This window comes from Labrus mixtus, chromosome 17, assembly GCF_963584025.1.
Source record: "Labrus mixtus chromosome 17, fLabMix1.1, whole genome shotgun sequence".
In the NCBI taxonomy this organism is placed as follows: Eukaryota; Metazoa; Chordata; class Actinopteri; order Labriformes; family Labridae; genus Labrus; species Labrus mixtus.
The window spans coordinates 26329586-26341609 of NC_083628.1; positions in this window are offsets into that span (position 1 = coordinate 26329586).

The following is a 12024-nucleotide window of genomic DNA, read 5'->3' on the forward strand; positions in this document are numbered from 1 at the left end:
TTCATGAAAATTTTCAACTTTTTTGAAGCCGAAATCTTTTCATGAAAATTTTCAACTTTTTTGAAGCTGAAATACTTCATGAAAATGTTCGAATTTTTTAACGCCGAAATCCTGTCGTGAAAATTTTCAACTTTTTTGAAGCCGAAATACTTCATGAAAATGTTCGACTTTTTTAAAGCCGAAATCCTGTCGTGAAAATTTTCGACTTTTTTGAATCCGAAATCCTGTCGTGAAAATTTTCAACTTTTTTGAAGCCGAAATACTTCATGAAAATGTTCGAATTTTTTAAAGCCGAAATCCTGTCGTGAAAATTTTCAACCTTTTTGAAGCCGAAATACTTCATGAAAATTTTTAACTTTTTTGAAGCTGAAATACTTCATGAAAATTTTGGACTTTTTTAAAGCCGAAATCCTGTCGTGAAAATTTTCAACTTTTTTGAAGCCGAAATCTATTCATGAAAATTTTCAACTTTTTTGAAGCCGAAATTTTTTCATGAAAATTTTCAACTTTTTTGAAGCTGAAATACTTCATGAAAATGTTCGACTTTTTTAAAACCGAAATCCTGTCGTGAAAATTTTCAACTTTTTGGAAGCCGAAATCTTTTCATGAAAATTTTCAACTTTTTTGAAGCCGAAATCTTTTCATGAAAATTTTCAACTTTTTCGAAGCCGAAATCTTTTCATGAAAATTTTCAACTTCTTTGAAGCCGAAATCTTTTCATGAAAATTTTCAACTTTTTTGAAGCCGAAATCCTGTCGTGAAAATTTTCAACTTTTTTGAATCCGAAATACTTCATGAAAATTTTTAACTTTTTTGAAACCGAAATACTTCATGAAAATGTTCGACTTTTTTAAAGCCGAAATCCTGTCGCGAAAATTTTCAACTTTTTTGAAGCCCAAATACTTCATGAAAATGTTCGACTTTTTTAAAGCCAAAATCCTGTCGTGAAAATTTTCAACTTTTTTGAATCCGAAATACTTCATGAAAATTTTCAACTTTTTTGAAGCCAAAATACTTCATGAAAATGTTCGACTTTTTAAAAGCCGAAATACTTCATGAAAATGTTCGACTTTTTTAAAGCCGAAATCCTGTCGTGAAAATTTTCAACTTTTTTGAAGCCAAAATCTTTTCATGAAAATTTTCAACTTTTTTGAAGCCGAAATCTTTTCATGAAAATTTTCAACTTTTTTGAAGCTGAAATACTTCATGAAAATGTTCGAATTTTTTAACGCCGAAATCCTGTCGTGAAAATTTTCAACTTTTTTGAAGCCGAAATACTTCATGAAAATGTTCGACTTTTTTAAAGCCGAAATCCTGTCGTGAAAATTTTCAACTTTTTTGAAGCCGAAATAGTTCATGAAAATGTTCGACTTTTTTAAAGCCGAAATCCTGTCGTGAAAATTTTCAACCTTTTTGAAGCCGAAATACTTCATGAAAATTTTCAACTTTTTTGAAGCTGAAATACTTCATGAAAATGTTCGACTTTTTTGAATCCGAAATACTTCATGAAAATTTTTAACTTTTTTGAAACCGAAATACTTCATGAAAATGTTCGACTTTTTTAAAGCCGAAATCCTGTCGCGAAAATTTTCAACTTTTTTGAAGCCCAAATACTTCATGAAAATGTTCGACTTTTTTAAAGCCAAAATCCTGTCGTGAAAATTTTCAACTTTTTTGAATCCGAAATACTTCATGAAAATTTTCAACTTTTTTTAAGCCAAAATACTTCATGAAAATGTTCGACTTTTTAAAAGCCGAAATACTTCATGAAAATGTTCGACTTTTTTAAAGCCGAAATCCTGTCGTGAAAAATTTCAACTTTTTTGAAGCCAAAATCTTTTCATGAAAATTTTCAACTTTTTTGAAGCCGAAATCTTTTCATGAAAATTTTCAACTTTTTTGAAGCTGAAATACTTCATGAAAATGTTCGAATTTTTTAACGCCGAAATCCTGTCGTGAAAATTTTCAACTTTTTTGAAGCCGAAATACTTCATGAAAATGTTCGACTTTTTTAAAGCCGAAATCCTGTCGTGAAAATTTTCAACTTTTTTGAAGCCGAAATAGTTCATGAAAATGTTCGACTTTTTTAAAGCCGAAATCCTGTCGTGAAAATTTTCAACCTTTTTGAAGCCGAAATACTTCATGAAAATTTTCAACTTTTTTGAAGCTGAAATACTTCATGAAAATGTTCGACTTTTTTGAATCCGAAATACTTCATGAAAATTTTTAACTTTTTTGAAACCGAAATACTTCATGAAAATGTTCGACTTTTTTAAAGCCGAAATCCTGTCGCGAAAATTTTCAACTTTTTTGAAGCCCAAATACTTCATGAAAATGTTCGACTTTTTTAAAGCCAAAATCCTGTCGTGAAAATTTTCAACTTTTTTGAATCCGAAATACTTCATGAAAATTTTCAACTTTTTTTAAGCCAAAATACTTCATGAAAATGTTCGACTTTTTAAAAGCCGAAATACTTCATGAAAATGTTCGACTTTTTTAAAGCCGAAATCCTGTCGTGAAAATTTTCAACTTTTTTGAAGCCAAAATCTTTTCATGAAAATTTTCAACTTTTTTGAAGCCGAAATCTTTTCATGAAAATTTTCAACTTTTTTGAAGCTGAAATACTTCATGAAAATGTTCGAATTTTTTAACGCCGAAATCCTGTCGTGAAAATTTTCAACTTTTTTGAAGCCGAAATACGTCATGAAAATGTTCGAATTTTTTAAAGCCGAAATCCTGTCGTGAAAATTTTCAACCTTTTTGAAGCCGAAATAATTCATGAAAATTTTTAACTTTTTTGAAGCTGAAATACTTCATGAAAATTTTGGACTTTTTTAAAGCCGAAATCCTGTCGTGAAAATTTTCAACTTTTTTGAAGCCGAAATCTATTCATGAAAATTTTCAACTTTTTTGAAGCCGAAATTTTTTCATGAAAATTTTCAACTTTTTTGAAGCTGAAATACTTCATGAAAATGTTCGACTTTTTTAAAACCGAAATCCTGTCGTGAAAATTTTCAACTTTTTGGAAGCCGAAATCTTTTCATGAAAATTTTCAACTTTTTTGAAGCCGAAATCTTTTCATGAAAATTTTCAACTTTTTCGAAGCCGAAATCTTTTCATGAAAATTTTCAACTTCTTTGAAGCCGAAATCTTTTCATGAAAATTTTCAACTTTTTTGAAGCCGAAATCCTGTCGTGAAAATTTTCAACTTTTTTGAATCCGAAATACTTCATGAAAATTTTTAACTTTTTTGAAACCGAAATACTTCATGAAAATGTTCGACTTTTTTAAAGCCGAAATCCTGTCGCGAAAATTTTCAACTTTTTTGAAGCCCAAATACTTCATGAAAATGTTCGACTTTTTTAAAGCCAAAATCCTGTCGTGAAAATTTTCAACTTTTTTGAATCCGAAATACTTCATGAAAATTTTCAACTTTTTTGAAGCCAAAATACTTCATGAAAATGTTCGACTTTTTAAAAGCCGAAATACTTCATGAAAATGTTCGACTTTTTTAAAGCCGAAATCCTGTCGTGAAAATTTTCAACTTTTTTGAAGCCAAAATCTTTTCATGAAAATTTTCAACTTTTTTGAAGCCGAAATCTTTTCATGAAAATTTTCAACTTTTTTGAAGCTGAAATACTTCATGAAAATGTTCGAATTTTTTAACGCCGAAATCCTGTCGTGAAAATTTTCAACTTTTTTGAAGCCGAAATACTTCATGAAAATGTTCGACTTTTTTAAAGCCGAAATCCTGTCGTGAAAATTTTCAACTTTTTTGAAGCTGAAATACTTCATGAAAATGTTCGAATTTTTTAACGCCGAAATCCTGTCGTGAAAATTTTCAACTTTTTTGAAGCCGAAATACTTCATGAAAATGTTCGACTTTTTTAAAGCCGAAATCCTGTCGTGAAAATTTTCGACTTTTTTGAATCCGAAATCCTGTCGTGAAAATTTTCAACTTTTTTGAAGCCGAAATACTTCATGAAAATGTTCGAATTTTTTAAAGCCGAAATCCTGTCGTGAAAATTTTCAACCTTTTTGAACCCAAATACTTCATGAAAATTTTTAACTTTTTTGAAGCTGAAATACTTCATGAAAATTTTGGACTTTTTTAAAGCCGAAATCCTGTCGTGAAAATTTTCAACTTTTTTGAAGCCGAAATCTATTCATGAAAATTTTCAACTTTTTTGAAGCCGAAATTTTTTCATGAAAATTTTCAACTTTTTTGAAGCTGAAATACTTCATGAAAATGTTCGACTTTTTTAAAACCGAAATCCTGTCGTGAAAATTTTCAACTTTTTGGAAGCCGAAATCTTTTCATGAAAATTTTCAACTTTTTTGAAGCCGAAATCTTTTCATGAAAATTTTCAACTTTTTCGAAGCCGAAATCTTTTCATGAAAATTTTCAACTTCTTTGAAGCCGAAATCTTTTCATGAAAATTTTCAACTTTTTTGAAGCCGAAATCCTGTCGTGAAAATTTTCAACTTTTTTGAATCCGAAATACTTCATGAAAATTTTTAACTTTTTTGAAACCGAAATACTTCATGAAAATGTTCGACTTTTTTAAAGCCGAAATCCTGTCGCGAAAATTTTCAACTTTTTTGAAGCCCAAATACTTCATGAAAATGTTCGACTTTTTTAAAGCCAAAATCCTGTCGTGAAAATTTTCAACTTTTTTGAATCCGAAATACTTCATGAAAATTTTCAACTTTTTTGAAGCCAAAATACTTCATGAAAATGTTCGACTTTTTAAAAGCCGAAATACTTCATGAAAATGTTCGACTTTTTTAAAGCCGAAATCCTGTCGTGAAAATTTTCAACTTTTTTGAAGCCAAAATCTTTTCATGAAAATTTTCAACTTTTTTGAAGCCGAAATCTTTTCATGAAAATTTTCAACTTTTTTGAAGCTGAAATACTTCATGAAAATGTTCGAATTTTTTAACGCCGAAATCCTGTCGTGAAAATTTTCAACTTTTTTGAAGCCGAAATACTTCATGAAAATGTTCGACTTTTTTAAAGCCGAAATCCTGTCGTGAAAATTTTCAACTTTTTTGAAGCCGAAATAGTTCATGAAAATGTTCGACTTTTTTAAAGCCGAAATCCTGTCGTGAAAATTTTCAACCTTTTTGAAGCCGAAATACTTCATGAAAATTTTCAACTTTTTTGAAGCTGAAATACTTCATGAAAATGTTCGACTTTTTTGAATCCGAAATACTTCATGAAAATTTTTAACTTTTTTGAAACCGAAATACTTCATGAAAATGTTCGACTTTTTTAAAGCCGAAATCCTGTCGCGAAAATTTTCAACTTTTTTGAAGCCCAAATACTTCATGAAAATGTTCGACTTTTTTAAAGCCAAAATCCTGTCGTGAAAATTTTCAACTTTTTTGAATCCGAAATACTTCATGAAAATTTTCAACTTTTTTTAAGCCAAAATACTTCATGAAAATGTTCGACTTTTTAAAAGCCGAAATACTTCATGAAAATGTTCGACTTTTTTAAAGCCGAAATCCTGTCGTGAAAAATTTCAACTTTTTTGAAGCCAAAATCTTTTCATGAAAATTTTCAACTTTTTTGAAGCCGAAATCTTTTCATGAAAATTTTCAACTTTTTTGAAGCTGAAATACTTCATGAAAATGTTCGAATTTTTTAACGCCGAAATCCTGTCGTGAAAATTTTCAACTTTTTTGAAGCCGAAATACTTCATGAAAATGTTCGACTTTTTTAAAGCCGAAATCCTGTCGTGAAAATTTTCAACTTTTTTGAAGCCGAAATAGTTCATGAAAATGTTCGACTTTTTTAAAGCCGAAATCCTGTCGTGAAAATTTTCAACCTTTTTGAAGCCGAAATACTTCATGAAAATTTTCAACTTTTTTGAAGCTGAAATACTTCATGAAAATGTTCGACTTTTTTGAATCCGAAATACTTCATGAAAATTTTTAACTTTTTTGAAACCGAAATACTTCATGAAAATGTTCGACTTTTTTAAAGCCGAAATCCTGTCGCGAAAATTTTCAACTTTTTTGAAGCCCAAATACTTCATGAAAATGTTCGACTTTTTTAAAGCCAAAATCCTGTCGTGAAAATTTTCAACTTTTTTGAATCCGAAATACTTCATGAAAATTTTCAACTTTTTTTAAGCCAAAATACTTCATGAAAATGTTCGACTTTTTAAAAGCCGAAATACTTCATGAAAATGTTCGACTTTTTTAAAGCCGAAATCCTGTCGTGAAAATTTTCAACTTTTTTGAAGCCAAAATCTTTTCATGAAAATTTTCAACTTTTTTGAAGCCGAAATCTTTTCATGAAAATTTTCAACTTTTTTGAAGCTGAAATACTTCATGAAAATGTTCGAATTTTTTAACGCCGAAATCCTGTCGTGAAAATTTTCAACTTTTTTGAAGCCGAAATACGTCATGAAAATGTTCGAATTTTTTAAAGCCGAAATCCTGTCGTGAAAATTTTCAACCTTTTTGAAGCCGAAATAATTCATGAAAATTTTTAACTTTTTTGAAGCTGAAATACTTCATGAAAATTTTGGACTTTTTTAAAGCCGAAATCCTGTCGTGAAAATTTTCAACTTTTTTGAAGCCGAAATCTATTCATGAAAATTTTCAACTTTTTTGAAGCCGAAATTTTTTCATGAAAATTTTCAACTTTTTTGAAGCTGAAATACTTCATGAAAATGTTCGACTTTTTTAAAACCGAAATCCTGTCGTGAAAATTTTCAACTTTTTGGAAGCCGAAATCTTTTCATGAAAATTTTCAACTTTTTTGAAGCCGAAATCTTTTCATGAAAATTTTCAACTTTTTCGAAGCCGAAATCTTTTCATGAAAATTTTCAACTTCTTTGAAGCCGAAATCTTTTCATGAAAATTTTCAACTTTTTTGAAGCCGAAATCCTGTCGTGAAAATTTTCAACTTTTTTGAATCCGAAATACTTCATGAAAATTTTTAACTTTTTTGAAACCGAAATACTTCATGAAAATGTTCGACTTTTTTAAAGCCGAAATCCTGTCGCGAAAATTTTCAACTTTTTTGAAGCCCAAATACTTCATGAAAATGTTCGACTTTTTTAAAGCCGAAATCCTGTCGTGAAAATTTTCAACCTTTTTGAAGCCGAAATAATTCATGAAAATTTTTAACTTTTTTGAAGCTGAAATACTTCATGAAAATTTTGGACTTTTTTAAAGCCGAAATCCTGTCGTGAAAATTTTCAACTTTTTTGAAGCCGAAATCTATTCATGAAAATTTTCAACTTTTTTGAAGCCGAAATTTTTTCATGAAAATTTTCAACTTTTTTGAAGCTGAAATACTTCATGAAAATGTTCGACTTTTTTAAAACCGAAATCCTGTCGTGAAAATTTTCAACTTTTTGGAAGCCGAAATCTTTTCATGAAAATTTTCAACTTTTTTGAAGCCGAAATCTTTTCATGAAAATTTTCAACTTTTTCGAAGCCGAAATCTTTTCATGAAAATTTTCAACTTCTTTGAAGCCGAAATCTTTTCATGAAAATTTTCAACTTTTTTGAAGCCGAAATCCTGTCGTGAAAATTTTCAACTTTTTTGAATCCGAAATACTTCATGAAAATTTTTAACTTTTTTGAAACCGAAATACTTCATGAAAATGTTCGACTTTTTTAAAGCCGAAATCCTGTCGCGAAAATTTTCAACTTTTTTGAAGCCCAAATACTTCATGAAAATGTTCGACTTTTTTAAAGCCAAAATCCTGTCGTGAAAATTTTCAACTTTTTTGAATCCGAAATACTTCATGAAAATTTTCAACTTTTTTGAAGCCAAAATACTTCATGAAAATGTTCGACTTTTTAAAAGCCGAAATACTTCATGAAAATGTTCGACTTTTTTAAAGCCGAAATCCTGTCGTGAAAATTTTCAACTTTTTTGAAGCCAAAATCTTTTCATGAAAATTTTCAACTTTTTTGAAGCCGAAATCTTTTCATGAAAATTTTCAACTTTTTTGAAGCTGAAATACTTCATGAAAATGTTCGAATTTTTTAACGCCGAAATCCTGTCGTGAAAATTTTCAACTTTTTTGAAGCCGAAATACTTCATGAAAATGTTCGACTTTTTTAAAGCCGAAATCCTGTCGTGAAAATTTTCAACTTTTTTGAAGCCGAAATAGTTCATGAAAATGTTCGACTTTTTTAAAGCCGAAATCCTGTCGTGAAAATTTTCAACCTTTTTGAAGCCGAAATACTTCATGAAAATTTTCAACTTTTTTGAAGCTGAAATACTTCATGAAAATGTTCGACTTTTTTGAATCCGAAATACTTCATGAAAATTTTTAACTTTTTTGAAACCGAAATACTTCATGAAAATGTTCGACTTTTTTAAAGCCGAAATCCTGTCGCGAAAATTTTCAACTTTTTTGAAGCCCAAATACTTCATGAAAATGTTCGACTTTTTTAAAGCCAAAATCCTGTCGTGAAAATTTTCAACTTTTTTGAATCCGAAATACTTCATGAAAATTTTCAACTTTTTTGAAGCCAAAATACTTCATGAAAATGTTCGACTTTTTAAAAGCCGAAATACTTCATGAAAATGTTCGACTTTTTTAAAGCCGAAATCCTGTCGTGAAAATTTTCAACTTTTTTGAAGCCAAAATCTTTTCATGAAAATTTTCAACTTTTTTGAAGCCGAAATCTTTTCATGAAAATTTTCAACTTTTTTGAAGCTGAAATACTTCATGAAAATGTTCGAATTTTTTAACGCCGAAATCCTGTCGTGAAAATTTTCAACTTTTTTGAAGCCGAAATACTTCATGAAAATGTTCGACTTTTTTAAAGCCGAAATCCTGTCGTGAAAATTTTCAACTTTTTTGAAGCCGAAATAGTTCATGAAAATGTTCGACTTTTTTAAAGCCGAAATCCTGTCGTGAAAATTTTCAACCTTTTTGAAGCCGAAATACTTCATGAAAATTTTCAACTTTTTTGAAGCTGAAATACTTCATGAAAATGTTCGACTTTTTTAAAGCCGAAATCCTGTCGTGAAAATTTTCAACTTTTTTGAAGCCGAAATCTTTTCATGAAAATTTTCAACTTTTTTGAAGCCGAAATTTTTTCATGAAAATTTTCAACTTTTTTGAAGCTGAAATACTTCATGAAAATGTTCGACCTTTTTAAAGCCGAAATCCTGTCGTGAAAATTTTCAACTTTTTGGAAGCCGAAATCTTTTCATGAAAATTTTCAACTTTTTTGAAGCCGAAATCTTTTCATGAAAATTTTCAACTTTTTCGAAGCCGAAATCTTTTCATGAAAATTTTCAACTTTTTTGAAGCCGAAATCTTTTCATGAAAATTTTCAACTTTTTTGAAGCCGAAATCCTGTCGTGAAAATTTTCAACTTTTTTGAATCCGAAATACTTCATGAAAATTTTTTACTTTTTTGAAGCCGAAATACTTCATGAAAATTTTCGACTTTTTTAAAGCCGAAATTCTGTCGCGAAAATTTTCAACTTTTTTGAAGCCCAAATACTTCATGAAAATGTTCGACTTTTTTAAAGCCAAAATCCTGTCGTGAAAATTTTCAACTTTTTTGAATCCGAAATACTTCATGAAAATTTTCAACTTTTTTGAAGCCAAAATACTTCATGAAAATGTTCGACTTTTTTAAAGCCGAAATACTTCATGAAAATGTTCGACTTTTTTAAAGCCGAAATCCTGTCGTGAAAATTTTCAACTTTTTTGAAGCCAAAATATTTTCATGAAAATTTTCAACTTTTTTGAAGCCGAAATCTTTTCATGAAAATTTTCAACTTTTTTGAAGCTGAAATACTTCATGAAAATGTTCGACTTTTTTAACTCCGAAATCCTGTCTTGAAAATTTTCAACTTTTTTGAAGCCCAAATACTTCATGAAAATGTTCGACTTTTTTAAAGCCGAAATCCTGTCGTGAAAATTTGTAACCTTTTTGAAGCCGAAATACTTCATGAAAATGTTAGACTTTTTTGAAGCCGAAATCCTGTCGTGAAAATTTTCATCTTTTTTGAAGCCTAAATACTTCATGAAAATGTTCGACTTTTTTAAAGCCGAAATCCTGTCGTGAAAATTTTCAACTTTTTTGAAGCCCAAATACTTCATGAAAATTTTCAACTTTTTTGAAGCCAAAATATTTTCATGAAAATTTTCAACTTTTTTGAAGCCAAAATACTTCATGAAAATGTTCGACTTTTTTAAAGCCGAAATACTTCATGAAAATGTTCGACTTTTTTAAAGCCGAAATCCTGTCGTGAAAATTTTCAACTTTTTTGAAGCCAAAATATTTTCATGAAAATTTTCAACTTTTTTGAAGCCGAAATCTTTTCATGAAAATTTTCAACTTTTTTGAAGCTGAAATACTTCATGAAAATGTTCGACTTTTTTAAAGCCGAAATCCTGTCGTGAAAATTTGTAACCTTTTTGAAGCCGAAATACTTCATGAAAATGTTAGACTTTTTTGAAGCCGAAATCCTGTCGTGAAAATTTTCATCTTTTTTGAAGCCTAAATACTTCATGAAAATGTTCGACTTTTTTAAAGCCGAAATCCTGTCGTGAAAATTTTCAACTTTTTTGAAGCCCAAATACTTCATGAAAATGTTCAACTTTTTTGAAGCCGAAATACTTCATGAAAATGTTCGACTTTTTTAAAGCCGAAATCCTGTCGTGAAAATTTTCAACCTTTTTGAAGCCGAAATACTTCATGAAAATGTTCGACTTTTTTAAAGCCGAAATCCTGTCGTGAAAATTTTCAACTTTTTTGAAGCCCAAATATTCATGAAAATGTTCAACTTTTTTAAAGCCGAAATCCTGTCGTGAAAATTTTCAACTTTTTTGAAGCCGAAATCTTTTCATGAAAATTTTCAACTTTTTTGAAGCCGAAATCTTTTCATGAAAATTTTCAACTTTTTTGAAGCCGAAATCTTTTCATCAAAATTTTTCAACTTTTTTGAAGCTGAAATACTTCATGAAAATGTTCGAATTTTTTAAAGCCGAAATCCTGTCGTGAAAATTTTCAACTTTTTTGAAGCCCAAATACTTCATGAAAATGTTTGACTTTTTTAAAGCCAAAATCCTGTCGTGAAAATTTTCAACTTTTTTGAAGTCGAAATCTTTTCATGAAAATTTTCAACTTTTTTGAAGCCGAAATCTTTTCATGAAAATTTTCAACTTTTTTGAAGCTGAAATACTTCATGAAAATGTTTGACTTTTTTAAAGCTGAAATCCTGTCGTGAAAATTTTCAACTTTTTTAAAGCCGAAATCCTGTCGTGAAAATTTTCAACCTTTTTGAAGCCGAAATACTTCATGAAAATGTTCGACTTTTTTAATGTCGAAATCCTGTCGTGAAAATTTTCAACTTTTTTGAAGCCGAAATCTTTTCATGAAAATTTTCAACTTTTTTGAAGCCGAAATCTTTTCATGAAAATTTTCAACTTTTTTGAATCTGAAATACTTCATGAAAATGTTCGATTTTTTTAAAGCCGAAATCCTGTCGTGAAAATTTTCAACTTTTTTGAAGCCCAAATACTTCATGAAAATGTTCAACTTTTTTGAAGCCGAAATACTTCATGAAAATGTTCGACTTTTTTAAAGCCGAAATCCTGTCGTGAAAATTTTCAACCTTTTTGAAGCCGAAATACTTCATGAAAATGTTCGACTTTTTTAAAGCCGAAATCCTGTCGTGAAAATTTTCAACTTTTTTGAAGCCCAAATATTCATGAAAATGTTCAACTTTTTTAAAGCCAAAATCCTGTCGTGAAAATTTTCAACTTTTTTGAAGCCGAAATCTTTTCATGAAAATTTTCAACTTTTTTGAAGCCGAAATCTTTTCATGAAAATTTTCAACTTTTTTGAATCTGAAATACTTCATGAAAATGTTCGATTTTTTTAAAGCCGAAATCCTGTCGTGAAAATTTTCAACTTTTTTGAAGCCCAAATACTTCATGAAAATGTTCAACTTTTTTGAAGCCGAAATACTTCATGAAAATGTTCGACTTTTTTAAAGCCGAAATCCTGTCGTGAAAATTT